Raw genomic sequence first — 2,478 nt, 5'->3', positions numbered from 1 at the left:
TACGAGGACTGAGGATGTGCTAGTTGTCACAAATGAACGTCCCTTGAAAATATTTGCATGTTATTGTGAAGCAAGAGTACAGTGTTCATTTGTAGACTCCATATTGACTGGAGTGAAGTATAGCTACAGTTAAATTTGTATTATTTCTTATTTTATTAATGTTTTACATTTTCAATCAGATTTTTTTGTAAAACAGCATGTAAATGCTGAGAATCTTTATTAAAGAATGTTGTCACTGGATTTAGATTAGTGGCAAGTCACTGGAAGCCAGTTGATCCCAGATACAGATTCTGAATGAATGTGGTAGTAGTGGTTGTTTATGTATTTAATAGATTTTTCTGTTTCAATCCTTCCTTTGAATTAATCTTATTACATTCAAAGTATGAAAGCAAATAAACATTTATTGGAATACTGTGGATCCAATGAAGGACAAACACATTCTTTATTCTAATTCTTTTCACAATTCTCAAGCATTTAAAATAGCTGTTAGCATAGCCTGAAATAGCGCTACATACTCATCCTCACTATGGTGAACCTTCTCCTCATATTAAACAGAACTTCATAATACCCACAATATAGTATGCTACACCATTTCTTTTTTTCTCCTCTTCTTCCGCATCGTGTGCTACTCAGGCATATAAAAAGGCAGCTTAAATTTTCTTCTCGTACACTCCAGTATCTCATTTATAGGCCTATTACAGGGGACTATTCTATGACTTCATTTTGTTTCATTTCTCTGTCTGGCAGGGGACAAGCGTTGGAAGAGAATCAGGGAATTATGAGGTGGAGGAATCACATTTTAGGGTTCACTGTACAAAGGGAATGATGGAGCTTTTTTTTTTTCAAGTCTTTTCCTTTACCTTTTCCCTTCGGTTCGTTCCTCCCTTTTTTATGTGTCAAGTTGATGTGTCGTTCGGTTACCTCTTGTCTTTGATGTCACTTCTACTTTTGCTACCACACCTTTAAAAAAAGGTTGAAATATTGTTTTACAGAAAACAATGATATTCATAAAGAAATTATTCTCTTAATATACGATTTGTAGTATTGATAATACATTTATTGCGCAAAGTTCTGTGGAAAGTAATTATATAATTCTGTATATTAATAGTTGTTTGTGTATTCATTCAAATGTCTCTATAGCAGCAAAATCTCTCTCTCTGCGAATTGTGTGACATTGATCACACATTGAACAGTGAGATCCAGCAAAGCAAGCGTGTAAGGAGAAGTTATGAAACAGTGACTCCGCAGCATCACAGCTGTAGCAAACGCCAGATGGAAAGCACACCAGTTCGGCTTTGTTATTGTTAAAAGTGTTGCGGATGCGACAGAAAGGATTGCTGTGAGAATGTGTTAATGGAGGTCACTGGTGCAAGCGGATATACAGTAAGTATTTCAATGCTTATATTGGTTTTCTGCCCCATTCCTTAAATTCGATGCCGGCCCTCCCCCACCCTCCTCCCTTCTGAACCGCTGAGGCCACTCACCAGGGGGAAGATCAATATGCATAGAAATGAATGGTTTTCAGAGAGAGAGAGAGAGAGAGAGAGAGAGAGAGAGCCGAGAGAGAGAGAGAGAGAGAGAGAGAGAGAGAGAGAGAGAGAGAGCCGAGAGAGAGCCGAGAGAGAGAGACAGCAAGCGTTTGTTTAAAGTGAACGAGCGAGAAAAGGGCTCAGAGGAAGAGCTTAAAGAGTAGAGATGTGGTGGATGCGATGGGTCTGTTTGATTGCTCTGAATGACACTCAGCATTCAGAGGAGGGAAAGTGGAGATGGAGGGAGCAAGGTGTCGCGCACGCACAAGTGTGTGTGTGTGTGTGTGTGTGTGTCTGTGTGTGTGTGTGTGTGTGTGTGTGTGTGTGTGTGTGTGTGTGTGTGTGTGTGTGTGTGTGCGTGTACCTGGAGGGCAGCAAGGGGGCTCTGCTGAGTACCATGATGTGCACGACTATTCCTGTCTTCTGGAAAAATAATAATACAACAGAAAACGAACACACACACACACACACACACACACACACACAAGCACACCCACAGGAATGTAGTTAAATAGTTTGAGCCGTTTTTGTCTTTTTTGGTCAATGTGCACGCACGAACACATACAGTACATGAGCGTTTGCTTCTGGTTATTTAGAGGGAAAACAACATTAAGAAATAAGAAAGAAGCCACAGAAGATAATTCTGTTTAAACCTTTTTGCCCTTTTTCTTTACTTTTGTTCATGTGTGCCCAGCGCACAAGTGACTGGTTGTTCATTTGTCTAGTTTTGGGTTTGCCTTTCCTGTTCTTTCGTTTTAGCGGGCTCGTGAGCATGTGGTCATCTTGTGCGTGAATGTAGGTCTAGGTGTATGTGTGTTCATGTGTGTGTGTAGGTGTGTGTCTGTGTATAAAGGGGGTGGTGGTGATGGTGCGCTTGTGTAAAAATTAATCAAAGTGGGGAGCGATGATGAACAGTTTCTGTAGGATTCTGTCAAAGGTTAAGAGCTAG

This window comes from Gadus morhua, chromosome 14 (assembly GCF_902167405.1).
Source record: "Gadus morhua chromosome 14, gadMor3.0, whole genome shotgun sequence".
Lineage (NCBI taxonomy): Eukaryota > Metazoa > Chordata > Actinopteri > Gadiformes > Gadidae > Gadus > Gadus morhua.
The sequence above is the reverse complement of the archived record's forward strand: the minus strand, read 5'-3'. Positions refer to the sequence as shown.